Source organism: Pelophylax lessonae (assembly GCF_965119305.1).
Source record: "Pelophylax lessonae genome assembly, chromosome: 2".
NCBI classification, from domain to species: domain Eukaryota; kingdom Metazoa; phylum Chordata; class Amphibia; order Anura; family Ranidae; genus Pelophylax; species Pelophylax lessonae.
In genome coordinates this window covers 200,474,843-200,498,276 of record NC_138769.1, presented here as the reverse complement: position 1 = coordinate 200,498,276, position 23,434 = coordinate 200,474,843, and the positions used below count along the sequence as shown (strand labels likewise).

General features: G+C 42.1%; 1 protein-coding gene across 4 annotated transcripts in view; it reads left to right on the top strand.

Annotated features, from left to right (window-relative positions):
- Window positions 1-23,434, top strand: part of MID1 (midline 1) — a 726,570-nt gene that overhangs the window by 515,721 nt on the left and 187,415 nt on the right. Inside the window, exon 1 of one of the 4 annotated variants that reach the window (XM_082245437.1) lies at window positions 10,559-10,880. The exons of the other annotated variants lie outside the window; for them this stretch is intronic. The gene's annotated coding sequence lies outside the window, so the exon portion shown is untranslated. Of the gene's footprint in view, window positions 1-10,558; window positions 10,881-23,434 lie in introns of those variants that run through there. 4 annotated transcript variants of the gene reach the window in all.

The following is a 23,434-nucleotide window of genomic DNA, read 5'->3' as shown; positions in this document are numbered from 1 at the left end:
TAGGAGGAGCCAGGAGTGCCAATGAGGGAACCAAGAAGAGGAGGATCGGGGCTGCTCTCTGCAAAATCATTGCACCGAGGAGGTAGGTATAACAGGTTTGTTTTTTTATTTTTTTTAATATTTTAAGGTTTACAATCACAAGTTTAGCTGAAAAATGATTTTAAAAAATCAGCACAAGGGATGTTACTTACAATTAATGTGAATTTATTGGACTCTTGTGCTGTCGTAGCGGGGACGCTTCCATACCCTGCAGCTGGTGCTTTTTCTTGTGCTGCGGGGATTAATAGACCTGTGACAGGCAGTCATCCAGAGTGCTAACTATGCTGGCCCTTTTTGCCACCCTCCTCCATTCTTAGAAGCTGCACTGTAACTTTTATGATTGAAATGTGTTTTATGAATGGGGGCCGGGTGGATGAAAAAAAGGTCTGCCTCCTCCATTCATAGAGAGTTTTTCATTCATTGAAGCTATAGTAAAGCGGATGCCGCTGTCAGAATACAACGTCAAAGGGGGGATCCCTCAATCCACCTTATTTGCTAAAAGAAACAAAACGCAGCGCATAGTTCGCTCAATGTACCACGATCTTTAGATGTAGTAATTAAAAGCACAGGTTCCTTGGGCTAGAGAGTTTCAAGGGTTCCACCATATTAACCGCTTGCCCACTGCCCGCCCCAGACTGTGGTAGGCTGGCTCAGCTGCACCAATCGCCGTACCTGTCCCTATTCGCCAGTGGTGAAGCTGATTCACGGGGCCGGTAGCCGCGGTTGCCGCCAGGCACACGCGATCGCTCCCCATGGAGAGAGAACGGCAGTCTGCTGTTGTAAACGCAGCAGACCGTTGTTCTCTCTGCTATCAAAACAGAGCTTCTGTGATCCTCCTATTTAGAAACACAGGTCCCTGTGTTGATGTCACAAGCCCATCCCCCTTCGAGTTAGAAAACACCCCCTAGGCTCACATATAACCCTTTGATCGCCCCTGGGTTAACCCCTTCGCTGCCAGTGTCATTATTGCAGCAAATTTTAGCACTGATTTTTAGCACTAATTACTGTAGTAATGTCACTGGTCCCCCCCCCCCCCCCCCCCCCTAGTGTCAAAAAATATCAGTTAGGGCTCCGATCTGTCTGCCTGCAATGTCGCGGTCCCGCTAAAAAATCGCATATCGCCGCTGTTACTAATAAAAAATAAATAAATAAAAATGACAAATTTTTCCCCTAGTTTGAAGATGCGATAACTTTTGCGGAAACCAATCAAAATACGCTTATTGGGATTTTTTTTTACCAAAAATATGTAGCCGAATACAAATTGGTCTAAAATGATAAAAAAAATTAAAAAAATTTCTGGGGGATGTTATATAGCAGAAAGTAAAAAATATTTTATTTATTTTTTTTATTTTTTTCCAGAATTGTCGCTATTTTTGTTTTTAGCGCAAAAAATAAAAATCGCACAGGTTTTCAAATACCACCAAAAGAAAGCTCTATTTGTGGGGAAAAAAAGGACATCATATTTATTTGGGTACAGCATTTCACGACCGCACAATTTTCTGTTAAAGTAATGCAGTGCCGAATCGCAAAAAATGGCCTGGACGTTAAAGAGGAAGTAAACCCTCCTCTGCAACTTGTACCTATAGGTAAGCCTATATTAAGACTTACCTATAGGTACTGTAAATATCTCCTAAACATGTACCGTTTAGGAGATATTTACCTTGCATGCAGCCAGTGACATCACTGGCGCATGCGCTCTGAAGGAACGGCCGCTCATGCCGTTTCTTCAGAGCCCCGTGCCGTTACCGTTGGCTCCTGTGCGCATGCGCGGGAGTGACGTCATCGCGGCCCCAGACAATCAGATGGCCGGATGCCGCAAACCCAGAAGAAGGGCGACAGAACATGTCGCCCATGGACAGGTAAGCGGTCGGCACTGCGGGGCTTCGTTCTTAGGTAAGTATTTCATAATGAGCTAGTATGCGATGCATACTTGCTCATTATTTGTTTTTCTTTCAGGTGTTTGTTTTTTTTTTTTTTTTTAATTCGGAGGTTTACAACCTCTTTAAGGGGGAAGATTTTCTGGTTCAGAAGTGGTTAAGGAAGAAAGGCTGGTCTACAACCTCTGTCAAATACTGCACACCATTTTTGTGCTATAGGAATACATCAGTGAATAAACTATGCATGTTTAATGTGCTATTGCAGTTCAAATTGTATCACTCTGTGTGCACATTTTGCACACACACACCACACACACGTTAAGCCCCCCACTACCTCCGGAATGCAGTGTGGCTCCCTCGGACATAGTTTGACTTTGCAGTTCTCATTATAAAGGAAACCTTATTGGCAGGGCTAGAGGCTTTTTCTCCCGCCGTGAGATTTACTGGCCATATGGTGTGACCTACCTTCCCTGAATGAACAATTCTGTGACCTACCAACCATTCTTCTACCAGGAGTATTACAGTGCTGCACAGGAAACAATATTATCCTTGGCTCTTGCGGGATGTTACGGTATTTTTTTGCTGGCTGGCAGTGGCAGCACTTTTCCTGGACGTGCCACCCCCTTTGAGAAGAAGGCATTGTGCTGTAACATCTGATCCAGACTTTTCTGTTTCATATCCATTCAGTTCATAGGATTCCTCTCTGCCCTCTTTGTACGTGTTTGTATGGGCCTGATCTCCTCTTTCACTGAACCAAGCATGTGATACAAAGAGAGAATTGGGAGCAGTTGGGACCATACAATAACCAGTCACTTAAAGGGGTAGTGTTAGTCTTTAACCATTTGTGTTGAAATGCAGCTCAATTTCTTGTGATTATTAGTTTACCAATCCTTGGCAAAATGTAATTATCTGCGATTCTGCTTAGATAAATGTCAAGAAAGCCCTTGGAAACATTTAGGCTCCATTCACATCTAAGCGTATATTTTTTGGGCGATTTTCAGGCGTTTTTTGCAGGTGTTTAGACGAGGCAGGTATTGAGATCTAACAAAAACACCTGTATTCTGCCAAAAAAGAAGCTCATGTACTTTTTTGAGCTTCAGGCATTTTGCTTCAGGCGACAAAACGCTCATATGTGAACAGGGGGCTATTGAAATGAATGGGATTTTGCTTGTTGGGCGTTTTGCGACTTCAGAGATGATCGTTTTACGAGCTGAAAAATGCTTCGGTGTGAGCAGGGCCTAAAGCCTAGTACACACGCAACGATTATCGGCCGACAGATCGTCCGTCTTTTGTCCAGAGTGGTGTTTTGTTGGTTGGAATGTGCCTAGACTGCACACGAATTTTCTTGCCAGACAAAATTCTACTTCAGAAGTAATGTCATGTGTTGGTTTGCTTTCTTTGTGTTCTTTCTTCTCTGAGCATGCCCAGACTTGCTCATTAGATGTTTCCCTGTCAAAATCTGTACTGACAGCACGAAAATCGGCCGTGTTTTGACGGTGGACAAATATTTTATAGCCTGCACACCAGATTTTTTTCGGCCGAAAAGTCAGAGTCGGTTGTCGGAAGCATCATACTAACAAGCCGAAAATCGGCAGATCGGTCGTCGGACGAAAATTCCCTGCCGATTTTCGACGCGTGTGTATGAGGCTTAAGGCCTCAAACACATAGGATGTTTTTACAGCCACTTTTAGCAGTGTCAGGCTTTTTTTTTTTTTTTTTACAGCTTAAGGGCCCTTTCACACACGGAGTCCGTCGGTGGACTCCGTTTTTCTCAGCGGGGGATCGATCCGCCGAGGATGACAGCTGTCTCCATGCTGTGTGCGGAGCCACAGCTGTCAGGTCCCCATGCATCTCTATGGGGGAATCAGATGGGAACTGATCGTCTGTCCGTTCTCATCCAAACCGATCCGCTGGACGGATGGAAAATAGGGTTTCCATCCGTCCAGATTTGACGGATCGGATTGGATCGGATGTCAGCGGACATGTCTCCGCTGACATCCGATGCCCCATAGAGATGCATGGGGTGACCTTTCAGATCCGCCAAAAAAACTGACAGGTGTATCTGAACGGTTCGCCTGTGTGAAAGGGGCCTTAAAACGCCTCTTCATGTTATTCTTTGTGTCCATAGGCACACAGGTTTTTAGGAGCTGTAAGTGGCATAGGCGTTTTCAAGCTGTAGAAAAAAAAACCCAGGGCCAGCAAGTTCTGGAGCAGCAGCGTTAGGCTGTAAAAACACCTGACGCGCCTAAACGCGGCTAAACACTCGTTAATGCTGTATACAGTGTTAAGCTGCGTCAAGCATTTTTGCTGTAGAATAGGGCAGTGAAAGGTTGCTAAACGCTAACACTGCTAAATGTGGCTAAACGTGCATAAACGCCAATGCACAACGCTTCTAAAAGTGCGATTTAACAGCTGCTTTTTCCTGGCGTCAGAACTGGCTTTGCAGCTCAATTTTTCAAATGCCTCGTGTGTATGAGGACTAAAGCAATTGAACTAACAGCTTTAAAGGATAGCGGACTGTATAAGCTGCCAGAACATACTCTTTTAGTTTTGACCCTCCAGTACATTTAGGAACACCCCTGAATAGTCTTGACTTTAGGTAAAGTGGGGTACACACTATAAGAAAATCGGGCGAATCATTGTCCGATTTTCCTCGTTGTTTCCCAGCAAATCGGAACTGATGAACGAAAATTCTTACGAAAATTCTCATACGCCAAAGTTTTTTTTGTTGTTTATTGTTTCTGATCATGCGCAGTCTTTCTTTTCTGATTTTTCTTGTACAAAAATCGTACGAAAACGGTACACATTAAACGAAAATAGTTCATTTTTTCCCGTACGCGAAACATATTGGAGTTTGTCCCTTCACAAATTTTTGTACGAAAATTCTGAATCATCTGTAGAAAGTTCTGTACACACTATACGAAAATCATACGAAAATTCTTTGGACGAAAATGTTCGCCCGATTTTCTATAGTGTGTACGAACAAGCCTTTAGGCACATTCCAAATGCAGTGTCTGGTGGCTGAGCAACCTAATTTAACCACTTAAGCCCCGGAGGATTTTCCTGCTAAAAGACCAGGGGGTATTTTGCGATTCGGCACTGCGTGACTTTAACGGACAATTGCGCGTTTGTGCGACGCTGTACCTAAACGAATTTGACGTCCTTTTTTTCCCACAAACAGAGCTTTCTTTTGGTGGTATTTGATCACCTGTGCGATTTTTTGATCACGCGCTATAAACAAAAAAAGAGCGACAATTTTGCAAAAATAACAATATTTTTCACATTTTTTTATATGAAATTCCCCCAAAAAAAATGTAAAAATCAAAATTTTTTTAAATTTTTGGCCAATTTGTTTTATCCTACCTATGTTTGGTAAAAAAAATCGCAAAAAGCGTATTTTGATTGGTTTGCGCAAAAGTTATCGCGTTTACTAACTAAGGGAAAGATTTTTGTCATTTTTGCTGTTTTTTTTTAACGCGTAATGGCGGCGATCTGCAATTTTTTTTGCGGTACTGCGACATTGCGGCGGACAGATCGGACCCTTGACTGACATTTTTGACACTTGCACTGTTACTGTAAAAATACACTGGCAGTGAAGGGGTTAACTTTATTTGGGAGGGAGGGGCTGTGTGTGTCCCTAGGGGCGTGGTTTCTACTGTGATTGGCTGTGGCTCTAGCTGTAAGGACACTGATCAACGGATCTACATACTAGATCCGAGTGATCAGTGTCTTTACAGCGAGGAGAATGACAGGCAGCTTGTTTACACAAGCTGCCTGACATTCTCCCTCTCCCCCGACGATCGCTGAGTGGCCGGCGGACATCGGGTCCGCTGGTCACACGCGCGGGGGGGTCCGTGACCGCGCGGGAGCGGGAGCGCGCCTCCGCGGGCGCGCGCTCGCTCCCCAGACCCTCCCAGGCTAGTGACGTTAATTAACGTCACTCTGCCTGGCAGGGGCTGACCGCCGCAGTAAATCTACTTGCGGCGGTCGGCAAGCGGTTAAACCCTGCTAGTGTTATGTGGAAGATGGAGATATCTTTAGCTTTGCAAATACAGACTGTGGAAAAGTCTGTATTTGCATTGACACTTTTGGAGGGCTTTCGGGGCTTGAAAGTATTACTAAACACACACTATTTAATTTACATTATCCCCTCTCTTTCTGTATATGGATAATAGGAATGTAATAGTCCACTGTCAGATTAAAAAAAAAAAAAAGCCAGCCTAATGCTGGCCATACACCTATAGAATTCCGTCCGAAACTGGTAGTTTTTGGAAAGATCGTTAGTGGACCCAACTTTACCGCCGATTTTGACCGTGGGCCTGGCTAATTTTGATGGAAAACTTTTGAAGCGAAAACTTTTCCCATTTCAACTAAAGTGTATGCATGTATGTTATAATCTAAATGCAAAGAATTATTTGTCTTGTACAATTTATATATGTTTTTTTATTGTGATCGAATGATCACTACGATCATGGAAACTTTCATGTAGACAAGTTTATTCTGTCAGTTAGTGGACAATTTGCTTTCGACCGACGAATAATCTTTCAGTCTGCAAACAGCTGAAATTCTATACTTGTAAGGCCAGCATTTGGCTGACCATAGACGGTTCGAATCTCGGCCGGTTTAGCAGGAACCAGCTGAGATTGGAACCATTAATGGACAGGCTCAATATACCAAGTTGATCAACTGATCAACTTGGGTACAACCAGTCTGTGAAATTCGCTCGGCAGGAGGGAAATTGTGCGAATATCCACAGGTTGCAGGGAAGAAGTTTGCACCGTCTATGGCAGGGATCTTCAAACTATGGCCCTCCAGTTGTTCAGGAACTACAATTCCCATCATGCCTAGTCATGTCTGTGAATGTCAGAGTTTTACAATGCCTCATGGGATGTGTAGTTCTGCAACAGCTGGAGGGTCGTAGTTTGAGGATCCCTGGTCTATGGCCTGCCTTAGTTAACCACTCAGCTCAATATACCCTATAGATGTGAACTTTTGGAAATCATTGAATGGTCATATGTGGTGATCCAAAACATGCAAAAAAAGTAGTACTAAAATCCACAGTATAAAGAAGTGATAGACTTTGCCGTTCTTGTCCCCCCGTGGTACAGTGGGCACCATGTAAATATAATTATAGAAAAAAGAGAAACTAGCACCAAAAGAAGAGTTCATGGAACTTCAAGTATTTTATAGATCCATTATTCATCGTGGGAAAGTGCCAATGCCTGTCCAGGGTCAAACATGCCCACTTCTTCTTGAGTGATTTGCAAACACAGGACCTGGATGGGCTGAAATTGTATTGCCTAAGAATTTCAACAATGTTGGGCAACGTCACTGGGCTGTTTGAAAGTAGTAAAGCCGTGCAGCGTATGTGTACAGATATTTGACAGAAGCTCCTTTTTTGAACAAGTAAAAGGAAAAAAAAGATTATTATTATTATTATTATTATTTTGAAGTCTTTTGGATTCGACAAGTAATGTGTTGTCCTCAAACTCACTGATTCGGGTGCCTGTATACAAAAAAAAAAAAATGGTGTTGGAATAAATTGGTCAATTTAAAAAAAACAGGATTTGATTGGGTCTAAGAGCTCCCCCAATGCCTCAACAGAATCCCTGAAAGATCAACAATGAGCCACACATACTATAAGCCTCATGCACACTGGTTTATTGTAAAACTCATTTTCTCCTGACAGGAGAAAATCAGCGTTAAAAACTCACCTAAGTTGCATTTTTTCAAACCAGTTTAGCAGCGTTTGCTGTTTGGGCGTTTATTTATTTAATTGGCCAGAATATTATTTAATTCTGGCTGTTGAAATGAATAAACCCATGTGGTTGCAGGCGGGGGAAGCCGTCCTCGCCAGGAGAAGACAGTAATTATTGTTAGCGGCTATGGCAGACGCTAGCGATAAACACAAATGAATCCGGCAGGCTGAAGATACCCAAGTTGATGGATCAATCAACCTGGTACAATCAGCCTGCCCACATACGGTTCTAATCTCAGCTGGTTCCTGCTAAACCAACCAAGATTCGAAGCGTCTATGGCCAGCCTAAATTGTCTGCAGAACAATTTGCTTTAAAAGTGTGGAGGGGTTGGGAGGTTTAAAGTACACTACATTTACTGATTCTTATTTTTCATACTTATTTAGCCGTGTCTGTGGTCAGAAATGCCAGGAGATCAGATTTTTTTCTGTTTCAGTAAATGCAAGGCCCATTACAATTTAGCACTGTGGTTATGCACTCATTTTTGTGACACGCATTAAAACACTCTGACTGGCACCCCCAATGTAGCTTGCTGATTACCATGTGGTTCTGCGCAGTGATGTAGGTTGCAGTACAGTGTGCTACCAAAAATCTACACGCACCCTTTTTGATGTGTTTTGGTACAAAGACTGCCTTAAAGGAGAAGTTAAGCCAAAGCTTGCTTGGCTGTACTTCTCCTGTGGATCATTCTACACTCTTGTGACCTGTTTTCAGCAGACAGCGGGCTGAAGCCCACTGTCGGCTGACATCACAGAGCCGGTCCAGGCCCGGGAAAGTTCGTGACCATATGATCGGGATCCGCCCACATGCCTGAATCGCCACCTAGCTCAGCCTCTCGGCAAGCTGCTGAGAGCCTGAGCTGGCCGCTCCCGCCCCCTCCACAGCCCAGTGTTCCAGTGAGCAAGGAGGAGTCAGAGCAGAGAGCTGCTGACTGACAGTCACCAGCACTCTGCGCAGAGAGCACTGAGAACTGAGCGATCTGCGGTGTTTGATTGCTCGATTCTCAGCCTTACAGGCTGTGTGGGACAGATGCAGCATCAGGCCGATGCTGCATCCACCTAGGTAATTATGATTACAAAATAAAAATTCCATACTTCTTCTCTTTTTACTCAGTACACAAATGGCAGTGCAGTAGTATTAGTGGGCCCTAAAGTAGGGTACACACTATAAGAAAATCAGGTGAATAATCGTCCGATTTTCATCCTTGTTTCACAGCAAATCAAAACCGATGTATGAAAATTCTCATACGACAAAGGATTTTTTGTTTATTGTTTATGATCATTATTTTCTGATTTTTCTTGTAAAAATCTTTCTTGCTAAAGAAGCTGAGGGTAAAGGTGATGGACTGGCCAAGCATGTCTCCAGGCCTAAACCCTATTGAGCATCGGTAGGACATCCTCAAACGGAAGGTGGAGGAGTGCAAGGTCTCTAACATCCACCAGCTCCATGATGTTGTCATGGAGGAGTGGAAGAGGACTCCAGTGGCAACCTGTGAAACTCTGGTGAACTCCATGCTCAAGAGGGTTAAAGCGGTTGTATCCCGCTTTTTGACACTTTTACCTACAGGTAAGCCTATAATAAGGCTTACCTGTAGGTACAAATAATATCTCCTAAACCGGCACGGTTTAGGAGATATTTACAGTGCATGCAGCCGCTCGCGCGAGCGGCGCATTCGCTCTGAAGGTCCGGGGGGACCTTCAATTAACTTGCCGGGAGCTTGCCGGAAAAATCACTCCCGCGCGCATGCGCGGGAGTGACGTCATCGCGGCTCCGGCCAATCAGCGCGCTGGAGCCGTCTCTTTCGGCCAATCAGCGCGCCGGAGCCGCCGAACCCGGATGAGACGACGAGGGATCATGGCAGCGCCCGCATCGATGTCCGGGGGTCCGTGTCGGGGCTTCGTTTTAAGGTAAGTTAAACATAATGGGCTAGTATGCGATGCATACTAGCTCATTATGCCTTTGTCTTGCAGGTTTTTTTTTTTTTTTAATAGGGTTTACAACCGCTTTAAGGTAGTGCTGGAAAATAATGGTGGCCACAGAAAATATTGATTCTTTGGGCCTAATTTGGACATTGTCACTTTTGTTGCCAGCGGTTTAGACATTAAGTGCCGGTTCACACTAACGCGGCACGACTTCGGGGGGCGACCTGTGAAGTCGCGTGCACCACGACTTCGGCACGACTTGCACGGACTTCATATAATGAATGCCAATGCCAGTCGCTCCGATGTCGCCCCTGAAGTAGTACAGGAACTACTTTCTAAGTCGGAGTGACTTGAGTCGCTCCTATTAGAACGGTTCCCGTAGCAGTGCATGGACCGCGACTGGTCAGGCTGACCAGTCGCCTGACAAGTCGCGGTAGTGTGAATGGGCACTAATAGCTGTGTGTTGAGTTATTTTGAGGGGACAGCAAATTTACAATGTTATACAAGCTGTACACTCACTACTTTACATTGTAGCAAACTGTAATTTCTTCAGTGTTGTATTAAAAGATATAATAAAATATTTACAAAAATGTGAGGGGTGTACTCACTTTTGTGAGATACTGTAGCTGCTTTGATATGTGTTTTTTTTTTATAATTGCCTGGAGTTTATTAGCTTTAAGAGGTAAATGTTGACAGACTACACATTTATTTTCTATTGCAGCTAACCACATTATACCATTATTACTTAGAACTTTTTTAATTACGTGTGTGTATGTGTGTGCGGACATTGCTAGACCTGCATTTCCTAATACAGTATTGTGCCAATGGCAGGTTGGCTTCCTGCTGCATTCATGTGGAACTGTGGAGTATCATTCAGCTATGGATTAATTACAGAGAAAGCTGAGCTTATCCTACTTCTCCATTACTAGATCTCGCCCGCAAACAGGTTAGAGATGTCCTGAAAGAAGCTTATCCTGTGCTTGCCTTTCATTCTGTTTCAGCAGCCCTACGGGAGAAAAGGCCTCTCTCTATCTTTAGCTGATGTGAGGCTGCTAGAACTTTTGGCGGAGGTGATTGGGTGGAGCTGGCTTTCCTGGCATTGTAACGCAGATTTTCCTGTTGTGATCCAATGTCAGCATTCTCGCATTAGCTATCCCGGCTTAGCAAAGGGATTCGTTGTGTTTCAGTAGCAGCAACCATCAGGACCCCTGACCTGTCAGCCCTTGGTTGGTTGGTTCCCTTCTTGCACAATGCTCCAACTAAAAGAAGTTTGGCGAGATCCATCGGTGAGTATTCAAGCTGAGATATCCACATCAAAGGGCCTTCTCAGATAACTGATACTGTGCCATTTAAGGCTTGGGCTTTCTAATGCCCTATTATAATTACAGTGCATGTTCTCTTTGATTTAAAGGTTAGTTTTTTCTTGTTGGATTATTATTAATTACAGCACAGTGTGGGAGAGTAGGACAAGGCGGTAGGAACAGGTGGCCGTACTTGAGTAGGGTCTGGTATACAAAGTACATGGTGGAGTCAACATTCAACCTTTATCAGTCGTTCCAGCTGACACTTTCATTAAATGTACATCTATGATGTATAGCACAGTAGCTCTTATGGTACATATATTTGCTGACTTGTTGAAATAGCTAGTTTTATTTCATGTGTTAATGTTTGTTTTAGGGAATTACTTTAATTTTTATGGCAATTATATGTTGCATGAGATTACAATGTAGTTAAATATACACTGGGCCACAGAACTGCATTTATACCTGGTTCCCAGGACTGCACTTTAATTATTGTGCCCATAACAAGTGTATCCCTCTCCTTTTGTTGGATTTTTCATTTATTTTATAATGAATGCAGCAGAGTGTGGGAATATTCCAGGTGTAGCAGGAAAGCTGGGACTCCAAGGTGGGAACGGGAACATTCAAGAGCTGTGATTGAAGGATTATGACTTTAAAGTCCACAAGAGATTAAAAAAAATTCAAGCTCTTATCACCAGACTACAGCTGTTGTGAGGAGTGGCCCTTTAGATAATCGTGTTTTTATATATATATATATATATATATATGACAGGGGTGTCCAAACTATGGCCCTCCAGCTGTTGCGGAACTACACATCCCATGAGGCATTGTAAATATCTGACATTCACAGACATAACTAGGAATGATGGGAATTGTAGTTCCTGACTAGCTGGAGGGCCGTAGTTTGGACACCCCTGTATGTATGTATGTATGTATGTATATGTATGTGTGTATATGTATATATATATATATATATATATATATATATATATATATATATATATATATATATAATATGTGTATATAAACTATACTTGGGAAAGTCAAGAACTAAGATTGAGGGATCATGCCTTTGGAGTCCACAGAAATCCAGAATTTTATGAACAGCCTACAGCTATTGTGTAGAGTGGTCCTTTAAATAACAGTGCTTTTACCTACATATTTTATAGGACATATATGAAAAATCTATTGTTTTTCTTAAACTAAAACTATTCTTGGGGAAAGTCAAGAACTATGATTGAGGGATCATGGCCCGCGAGTCCACAAGAGATTAAATAAGAATCCAAACTCATATTAACATACTTCAGCTATTATGGGGAGTGGCCCTTTAAATGACAGTGCTTTTACCTACATATTTTATAAAACACATATAAAAATGTATTGTTTTCTTAAACTAAAACTATACTTGGAATAGTCAAGAACTAAGATTGTGGGATCATGCCTTTGGAGTCCACAGAAATCCAGAATTATATCAACAGCCTTCAGCTATTGTGTAGAGTGGCCCTTTAAATAACAGTGCTTTTACCTACATATTTTATAGGACATATATGAGAAATCTATTGTTTTTCTTAAACTAAAACGATACTTGGGAAAGTCGAGAACTATGATTGAGGGATCATGGCCCGCGGGTCTACAAGAGATTAAATAAGAATCCAGACTCATTTTAACAGACTACAGCTATTGGGTGGAGTGGCCCTTTAAATAACAGTGCTTTTACCTACATATTTTATAGGACATATATGAGAAATATATTGTTTTTCTTAAACTAAAACTATACTTGGGAAAGTCAAGAACTATGATTGAGGGATCATGGCCCGCGGGTCTACAAGAGATTAAATAAGAATCCAGACTCATTTTAACAGACTACAGCTATTGGGTGGAGTGGCCCTTTAAATGACAGTGCTTTTACCTACATATTTTATAAAACACATATAGAAATGTATTGTTTTCTTAAACTAAAACTATACTTGGAATAGTCAAGAACTAAGATTGAGGGATCATGCCTTTTGAAGTCCACAAGAGATTTAAAAAAAAAAAACAGACTCGTATCACCAGACTACAGCTGATGTATAGAGTGGTCCTTTAGATAACAGTGATTTTACCTACATTTTTCATAAGGCATATTTAAAAAAATCTATTGTTTTCTTAAACTAAAACTATACTTGGGAAAGTCAAGAACTATGGTTAAGGGATCATGTCTCAGTCCACAAGAGATTAATTAAAAATCCAGATAGTCAAGAACTATGATTGAGGGATCAATGCCTTTTAAGTCCACAAGAGATTAAAAAAACAGACTCGTATCACCAGACTACAGCTATTGTGTGGAGTGGCCCTTTAGATAACAGCGATTGAGGAATCATGTCTCTGTCCACAGAAGATTAAATAAAAATCCCGAATTATATCAACAGACTACAGCTATTGTGTAGAGTGGCCCTTTAGATAACAGCGATTGAGGGATCATGTCTCTGGAGTCCACAGGAGATTAAATAAAAATCCAGAATTATATCAACAGACTACAGCTATTGTGTGGAGTGGCCCTTTAAATACCAGTGCTTTTACCTACATATTTTATAGGGCATATATAAAAATGTAGAAAAAAAAGAGTGAAGTATATGCACACCAAAGGAAAACCTGCAACAAACACACCCACTCACCCCGCGCTCTAAATATACCGAGATATCAACTCTATATACATATAAAGACCCTGTCAAGTGGTCTGAGCAGCTGCTATAATGAACCAAATATTGAAAAGGTGTAATAGAAAATCTAAAAGAAATAAATATATCTACAACACAAGCAGCGCTATTGTACATAAGCTACTGATGACAGTTTGGGATAACTCTTATATCAACAACTGATATATAAAGTCTGAAATTCATATGCCAGTAAGTTCCAAATAGGACTCAGTCCATAATATAGGGAAAGGCTGTGAGAGATCTTTTCTTATCCACCAAACTTCCACCACAACCGGTGCTCCCCCCTTTCTCCGGAAACTCACCAGACGATCGGTCAAAACAACTCCCTCAAAGGATCAACCAATCAACGAGCATAGAATTCCGGACTTTAGGATCGAGGTTCCATATATTAACCACTTGCCGACCGCCGCACGACTATCTACGGCGGCGGTCAGCCCCTCACAGGCAAAGTGACGTAGGTCTACGTCGCTCGCCTGTGAGGGTTTAGGGAGCGAGCGCGCGCCGCCGGAGGCGCGCTCCCGCTCCCGCGTGGTCACGGACCCCCCCGCGCGTGTGACCGGCGGACCCGATCGCCGCCGGCCACTCTGCGATCGGCGGGGGAGAGGGAGAAAGTCAGGCAGCTTGTGTAAACAAGCTGCCTGTCATTCTCCTCTCTGTATGAGAGCTGATCACATGGATCTACTATGTAGATCCATTGATCACTCTGCATACAGTTGAAGCCACAGCCAATCACAGTTAGAATCACGCCCCTAGGGTCCGATCTTTCCGCCGCAATTACGCGTTAAAAAAAAAAACAACAAAAATGACAAAAATCTTTCCCTTTGTTAGTAAACGCAATAACTTTTGCGCAAACCAATCAAAATACGCTTTTTGCGATTTTTTTTACCAAACATAGGTAGCATAAAACAAATTGGCCGAAAATATTAAAAATTTTGATTTTTACATTTTTTTTTGGGGGAATTTCATATAAAAAAAAGGGAAAAATATTGCTATTTTTGCAAAATTTACGCTCTTTTTTTGTTTATAGCGCGTGATCAAAAAATCGCACAGGTGATCAAATACCGCCAAAAGAAAGCTCTGTTTGTGGGAAAAAAAGGACGCCAAATTCGTTTAGGTACAGCGTCGCACGACCGCGCAATTGTCCGTTAAAGTCACGCAGTGCCGAATCGCAAAATACCCTCTGGTCGTTTAGCAGCCAAATCCTCCGGGGCTTAAGTGGTTAATAAATGTCCTTCATACGGCACTCCATTCAAGAAAGCATGTAAATGAACAGAGTGGGGGCAAATAGTGTAATTCCGCAAACTTTAATGGAAATAAAACCAAAAGAATACACAACAAGCCCCTCTCCCCTCAAGATGTCTACTTACAGGAAGACAAGGGAATGAAGGCATTGAGTACAATATGCACGCTTGATATATAAAAATGTATTGTTTTCTCAAACTAAACTATACTTGGAACAGTCAAGAACTATGAATGATGGATCATGCCTCTGGAGCCCACAAGAGATTAAATGAAAATCCAGGACTATATCAGACTACAGCTATTGTGTGGAGTGACCCTTTAAATAACGGTAGTTTTACCTACATATTTTATAAGACCTATATAAAAAATGTATTGTTTTTTTAAACTAAAACTATACTTGGATCAAAGAACTATGACTGAGGGATCATGCCTCTGGAATCCACACCTAAAAATCTAGACTTCTATCACTAGTCTGTAGCTATTGCATAAAGTGGCACATTTTAATAACAGCGATTTTGACCTATTTTGGGTAAAATCTATTAAATATATTTTTTTCTTAAACTATACAGTACTTGGTACTCTAGAGTGCCTTTTCTTACCTTTTTACAATGCTACTCCATGTCCTCTATCTGCTACCAAAGCCTGATTCTTCCAAGTACATAGAAACGTGAAAACTCCCACCTAACTTCCTAAAATGAGCCTAAGGGGCCAATCGTCCAGGTCAAGCCCAACTATTCTCATAGAATTTTTATGGCTCTACTGCTTTGGATCAGAGCATTGGGCAAACACAGTAACGTAAAACAAGCACCATAATGGGACCCCCATCAGTAGCCTAGAGAAAAAAAGACACATGGCGGTTTCCTGCAATATAAAAGCTATTCTACTAACCACCCAGGAGGCCTGTGTCTCCTACCCCTCCTCTCTTCCAGCTCTGCAGCTTCCATTAGACTTTTCAGAATAGAACACTTCTTGGGGTGTTGGATACCCATGTTCCATCCTCCAACCCCAATATCCCTACAGGACTCAGCAGTGACATAGAGGTCGGAGTATTGAACCACAGCATGTGGTGGGGGGTTCAGACAAAGGAAACTGTCAAATGTTGAATAATCTGATGGAGCCTGCAGTACTGGAAAAGAGAAAGCGTAGGAGGCTTGAGCTGATGTAAAGGTGAGTAGAATACCATTTCAATTGCAGGGAACCTCCATTTAGATTTTGTTAGGTGACCAGCAGGTGTTTGCTACAAAGCCTGAGGGAGTCAGTTAAAGAAGAATTGTCCTCACTTTAGGAAATTTCCTCTTAACTTCCTGTTGCACCTCTGGCACAAGAAGTAAAGGGGGTTTACCTAATGGTACAAAAACCGCAAATAATAACCTGAACGGCTTCTCTGCTCTATCTACAACTAAAAAAATGTCAGAAATATAAGAAAGGTACACATGGGACAGACAATTATGTTAAAGAATGTTATCCCAGCATTTCAAATTTGTATTAAAAAAGTCATTTTTGTATTGCTTCCTATCTGTGAACTGACCGTTCTAGGCACGAGAGAACAACCATCCCAGTGCAGTCAGTTTTCTGGCTGTGCTGGGAGAACAGGCTGCCTGTCCTCCAGTGGGCAAACTTGGGCTGACACACCCCTATGCACAGCTATTCACTAGGAAAACCAGTGTTCTGCTGCTTCTCCACCCCAGCTCTCTAAGCCTTTTATACAGCTAAGAACATAGATTATGTGATCACTTATAAAAAGAAAAAAAAAGGTATTTATGACGTGTGTGTGTGTGATACTGTATGTATGTATGTGTGTGTGTGTGTGTATATATATATATATATATATATATATATATATACACCTTATTTATCAGCGTATAACACGCACAGGTTTATAACACACACCTTAATTTTAAGAGGAAAGTTTCAGGAAAAAAACTAAAATTTTCAATAAAGAACTTTGAAGCAAAATAAAGGTCAGAGCCCATCAATGCAGCTTTATAAGTGCCCATCTGCAGCCTCACCAGTGCCCATCAATGCACCCTCACCATTGCCCATCAGTGCAGCCTGATCAATGCCCATCTGCAGCCTTGCCAGTGCCCATCTGCAGCCTCGCCATTGCCCATCAATGCACCCTCATTATTGCCTATCTATGCAGCCTGATCAGTGCCCATCTGCAGCCTTGCCATCACCCATCAATGCACCCTCACCTTTGCCTATCAATGCAGCCTGATCAGTGCCCATCTGCAGCCTTGTCATCGCCCATCAAAGAAGCCTGATCAGTGCTGGATTACATAGAGGGATCACCTGTCTACTCAATACACACAGTCCCGCCTCCTGGAACGGCTCCTATGATAGACAGAACACTGGTCCAATGCCGGGACATGTGACGTCTATCCCTGGAGCCGGTACAGGAGGGGGGGACTGTGTGTGAATAATCGGCGCTGACCCTCCCTCCTCTCCGAGGCAGCGTTATATATATTTATATATATATATATATATATATATATATATATACACACATACACACACGCGTTTTGCCTTTTGTTTCTATTTTAAACTGGATGGGTTGTTTTTCAAGGTAAGTGTCCGCATATACTTTAAACATCATGGAGGAATACTCTTCACTTCCTCTGTTAATGTTGGTCTTGACCTATTATTATAAAAGTTATTTGTAACCGTGTTACAGGTGAAATCTAGCATAGTTTGCCCTTCCATGCAAACATAATGATGAGCTCTATCTGCATAGACAGGTCACTGCAAAATGAGAGTTCTATATTTATTAATGAGGAACTCTAGGCAACAGATGAAAGAAATGGACAGACTGCTAATGCTGTGGAATTGCGTCTCTGACAGACACACCTACTTGATTTCAGAAAAAAAAAAAAAAGAATGAACTTTAATACTTAACATTATTGGAACAATTGCAATTGAGAGAAAGGAACCTTAACCACTTCAATACAGTGCACTTTCACCCCCTTCCTGCCCAGGCCAATTTTCAGCTTTCAGCGCTGTCACACTTTGAATGACAATTGTGCAGTCATGCTACACTGTACCCATATGACATTTTTATCATTTTTTTCACACAATTTGAGTTTTCTTTTGGTGGTATTTAATCACCGCTGAGTTTTTTATTTCTTACAAAAAAAAAAGATTTTTTTTTTTTCTTATTTTCTGTGAGTAAATTTTGAAAATGAATAATTTTTCTCCTTCACTGATGTGCGCTGATGAGGCGGCACTGATGAGGTGGCACTTATGGGCACTGATGAGGAGGTAATAATAGGTGGCACTGATGAGCACTGATAGGCAGCACTGATGAGCACTGATAGACAGCACTGATGAGCACGGATAGGCAGCACTGATGAGCACTGAGAGGTGGCACTGATAAGCACTTATGGGCAGCACCATCAGTGCCCATAGTGCTGCCAGTCAGTGCCTAGATGAGCAGGCACTGACTGGTAGCACTATGGGCACTGATGGTGGGCACTGATGGTGGGCATTGATTGGCACTCTATTTCATTTTTGTGTAATCAGGGCACTGATGATCAGTGCCCTGATCACCTGTCTTTGTCTCCCCTGTGAGGAGGAGCCGCTGATCGGCTCTCCTCGCCTCACACTCTAACAGACTCTGATAGCCCCTGATGTTAACCCCTTCCCTGCCAGTGTCATTTATACAGTGATCGTGCATTTTTTTTAGCACTGATTACTGTATTGGTGTCACTGGTCCCCAAAAAGTGTCAGTGTCAGATTTGTCCAACCTGGTGTCGCAGTCCCGCTGAAAATCGCTGATTGCCGCCATTACTAGTAAAAACAATAATAATTCCATAAATGTATCCTATAGTTTGTAGACACAAACCAATCAATATACGCCTATTGGGATTTTTTCTTTACCAAAAGCATGTAGTGGAATACATATTGTCCTAAATTGATGAAGAAATTCGATTATTTACATTTTTGATTTGATATGTTTTATAGCAGAAAGTAAAAAAATATATATATTTTTTCAAAATTGTTGCTCTTTGGTTGTTTATAGCGCAAAAAAAAAAAAACAAGAACATAGAGGTGATCAAATACCACCAACCTCCCAGCCCCCCCACCCACCCCCCAAAAAAACCTCTTATTTGTGGGGGAAAAAAGGACATAATTTTTATTTGGGTACAATGTCGCATGACCGCACAATTGCCAGTTAAAGTAACGCAGTGCCGTATTGCAAAAAAAATGGCCCGGTCATGAACGGGGGTAAATCTTCTGGAGCTAAAGTGGGTAAACTTACTGTTAGAGGGGTTGGTACAAACCATATAACAATGTCAGAGTTGCTTTATTAACATGGAAGAAAGTGGGCAGGGGCTTTATAAAGGCACTGTCACTTCACCATGAGTGGGCAATGTTACGGTGTCTATTTAACCTCTTTAGCTATTTCAACTTTTGCCATGTTGACCCCACTAATATGCAAGCGTCTGGATAACCTCATGTACTCTACTCAGGTGGCACTAATGATTTTTTTCAGAAGCAAAGAATATTGTAATATCTGCTACAAAAAAATTAAAAGGTAACACATCTCTATATAACGGCCACTGTGGGGTGAAGGCCATTATCCAATTAACAGGCCAAATAAACTTTAGCACCTAAACTAAGAAAATTGGTAATCTGTTTGGTATTTGGTTGAATTTATTTTTGTTTGAAAAAAAATGTGATGCAGAATTAGGGTGAAATACATCTTTTCCTTTTTCTTTTGCACAGCTGTGTTTATATCCATTAAAATAATTGTGGTCGGAAATGTCGTTTTTGCTAACAGGGACGTTGCACTTTGACTGTGTGGCAAAATCAAGTTTTCAATTCAATCCTGAAATATTTTATTCCTTGTTTAATCACTTTTTGTTTAAACTGGCAATAAACGAGTATATCTACCCCGTGATTACGGAATCTGCCCACAGTTATTTTGTATATTCTGTCTGTGTTTATATGGGTTGTCTCAATGTGCTCCACAGACCTTAAGAATATTGGTGGTTTAAATGGCTTCTGACCAAGTTGGCCCTTTATTGTACATGCCTGTGATTTTGTATGTAAGTTCCTTGGAGGAGTTTGCGTATATTGGATTATCTTTTTTTACATTAAAGCGGGCGGTATTAAACCCAAAACCAAAAATGTAATACAGTAAAACCTTGGATTGCGAGCATAATTAGTTCCGGAAACATGTTTGTAATCCAAAGCACTCTTATATCAAAGCAAATTTCCTCATAAGAAATAATGGAAACTCAGATGATTCCTTCCACAACCATTTATTCATAAGTCCTTCAATCTATAGTCCATATAAAAAGATATAGCAATGTGATGGTTGTGTAACCATAAAATGTCCACCCATAAATGGCGCCTCCACAAGGGGATTAGAAGCAAAATCCAGCAGGAGCTACAGAGTATAAAAGAGAAGAGATGCGCCTCTAAGTGTAGCAATATGGTTACATTTAGAGTCGGTTCACTCTAGCGCGACTTGTCAGGCGACTTGTCAGCCTGACAAGTCGCGCTCCCTCGCGGTCCATTGACCGCTACAGGACCCGTTCTAATAGGAGAGACACAAGTCGCTCCGATTTAGAAAAAGGGTCCTGTATTACTTCGGGGCGACCTCGGAGCGACTTGCATAGACTTCCATTATGTGAAGTCTCTGCAAGTCGCTCCGGAGTCGTGGTGCATGGTAATGCACAAGTCGCCCCCGAAGTAGTAAGGAGTCGTGTCGCCTTAGTGTGAACCGGCTCTTAAAGCAATGTTCCAGCCTTTTTTGTGTTTATTAAGGCTCCATTCACACCTGAGACTATAGTTTTTTCGGGTGGTTTTTCAGGCGTTTTTTTTTTTTTTTAAGGTGTTTTTTGCAGGTGTTTAGAGGCAGGTATTGACATCTAAGAAAAACGCTTGTAATCTGCCAAAAAACACTTTTTTGAGCTTTGGGTGTTTTGCTTCAGGCAACAAAATGCTCATATGTGAACAGGGGCCATTGAAATGAATAGGATTTTGCTTGTTGGGCATTTTGAGACTTCAGAGATGAGCGTTTTAGGAGCTGAAAAACGCTCAGGTGTGAACAGGGCCTTAAAGTCAGCAGTTACAAAAAGTGTAGCTGCCGACGTTTAATAAACACACACTCACCTGTCCCATGGTCCAGCGATGCGGCCGCCCGAAGCCTCAATCCTCTCCCTCTTGTCTCGGAGGTGCCGGCATTACTAGTGATGGCACCTGGCTGTCACAGCTTGCGGCTTCACAGCCGGGTACGCACTGCGCATGTCTGAGTCACGATGCGTGTCTTGATTCTTCTGTGACCTCTGACGTATGTCCCAGAAAATCGAAGGGAAGGAGGGGGAGATGCGGCGCCCCGAGCGGAAGTAGGAGCGGGTACCTGTCAAAACTAGGTCCCCGCTCTTCCCCCAAAATAATGACATGCCAAATGTGGCATGTCAGGGGGTTAGGGCTACTTAAAGCGGAAGTTCCACTTTTGGGTGTAACTCCGCTTTAATGAAGGTACAACATTTAGCAACTCACATGGTTGCTAAACAGGCACATCTAAGAATGCAGGCATCTGGGGTAAAGCTGTCTACATAGACCATCCTCTACACCGCCGGCTCTCACCGTCGTCAGACTGCAATCCTGACCGGGAAGACTACCCTGCAGTATAGCGATCTGAAAGCGAGGGCTTGAAGTGCTCGTGGAGCGCGCTGTTGATGGTGGTGCGGAGGATTTTCTATGTGATGTCATGTGTTGTAGTGTATATGTATTTTTTTTTCGAACGACAACTGTACTTATTAAACGATAATCGTACGATCTGGTATCGTATGAGAAACATTTTCGTGCTTGTCCCATCAGATAATACCACATGAACTATCGTGATCGGCTCTCGAAAACTGTGTACTAATGATCAGATTATCAAACCATTTGAAAGCAGTAATTTTCATACGATTTTCTAAACCGTTAGAAGCAGGCTGCAGGCTATTCTGAACAATTTCAAACTAAGTCTGTCCTCAAAGTGGGGACAAACTGACTTTTCCCTTATTAACACACAATTCATTAATCAGGTGTCTATATCTTAAAAAGCCCCGTACACACAATCAGAATATCGTACCAAAAATACAGCTTTCAACGTGATCGTACGATAATCTGATCGTTAGTACGCAGCTTTCGTCGGAAACTATCAGAAGGGACAAATACGAAAATTTTTCTCGTACAATGACAGAGTACGGTTTTCGTCCGAAAATACAATACAAATACATTACTTCAGAATTTTGATTCTGTCTTACGAGAATTTTGGTACTTTAATAACCTATTCGTTTTTTGATGTGGAGACTAGCATGCAAAAAAAAAATGGACAATCATTGGACCGATAATCTCATCGTGTGTACTAGGCCTAATCCTTTGTTAGGGACATCGCATACATCTAAAATCTAGTTTACAATTGGTAATGAGATTTACTAGCACAGTATAAACAGGCTTAAAGCTGAAGCACCAGGTACACTACCAGCAGCAATGAAGTTTGTCCCATGTGCTGATATCTGCTGTTTACAAAAGAAATCCTCAGTACTTTGTCCCCAGATACCCCACACAGCGGTGCTCTTCTGGTGCTGCAGGGGTCAATATTGGTGGCTGCACCTGTGATAGGCACTCGTGAAAAATACCGACTATACCTGCATTTCCGCTTCATGCTTTATTCATAGCAACTGAACTGTACTATAGGTTCCTATGATGCAAATTTTATTCATCTGCTTGTCCTCCAATGACTGAACTCTACATTGTGGGAACCTATTGCACCGCTTTTATGAATGGAGAATGGGTAAGAAAGGATGAGCATAGTCTGAACTTTTGACAATGTATCCAGTGCCATAAGACTGATGATTTCTATTGTTAACAGGAGCCGCCAACACACGGAGACTGGGTTCACACTGGTGCGATGTTAGACGCTGTGCAGATCACATACCATGTCTGTGCGTTGCGATTTCAGCCATACAAACTGTATGGCTAAAATCACATTGTATTCACACAAAAATGGTGCCCGCATGAGTGTTCACACCTATGCGATCTGATTCCTGCACCATTTGACAGTTCGCACTGCCATCTGCGAACCGATCTGAGGGTGTCATTACCTTTACATTGACACCCGCAGTGGTTCGCAGATACCAGTGTGCGATTTAGGTGCGATGCGGGAACTGACACTAAATCGCAGGGTTTCCCGCATCTCACCAGTGGGAACTAGTGCTGAATGGACATCATTGCTGATAAGTACCGGCCCTGGTGCTGTTTAAAAAACAAATCACTAAAATTCAGCTTCAATTGTGCCAGACATTAAATCCCTAGCCGCCTCCGTTAGCGCTGTGTAACAGGGAAACGTCTGTTTTGGAGTGTTTAGGAAAGGGGAAAAAAAGTAAGCAGCAATTTTTACATTTATTTTTTTTAATAATGCTCTGTAAAAAGGAACATGCAACAAATTTAAACTTGGTATTTTCCCAATTTGGCTTACAAAGTTGAAATACACTGTTAAGTTCTGTCTTTTACCATCCTGCAATACGTGCAGCGTTATTTTCTCTTTCTTCTTTTTTCCTTTGTGCCTCATTGGTAGAAATTGTCTTCTGATGATTATTATAT